A 247-nucleotide genomic window follows, 5' to 3' on the forward strand; every position below is an offset into this window, starting at 1 on the left:
CACCGTGGCCCGGCGGGCTGGGTTGCGAACGGGGTCCCCGCTTCGTTTTCTTTCGCTTGTAGGCGTGCGGGGCAGAGCGTGGGGGTCTGCCCGCCCGGTCTCCTCCGTATTTTCTGGGGGTGTGAGGGCTTTCTGCCCGCCGCTCCCTTTTGCGGCCCTAAGCCGCGGCACCGAGAAAAAGCCAAGCGTCCGCAGAGGCGTGCGGGCCCCGCCCCCAAGCGAAAAGCGAAGGGGGGCAGGGAGAAAA

This window comes from Cyanistes caeruleus, unplaced genomic scaffold (assembly GCF_971803275.1).
Source record: "Cyanistes caeruleus unplaced genomic scaffold, bCyaCae1.hap1.1 HAP1_SCAFFOLD_69, whole genome shotgun sequence".
Classification (NCBI taxonomy): domain Eukaryota; kingdom Metazoa; phylum Chordata; class Aves; order Passeriformes; family Paridae; genus Cyanistes; species Cyanistes caeruleus.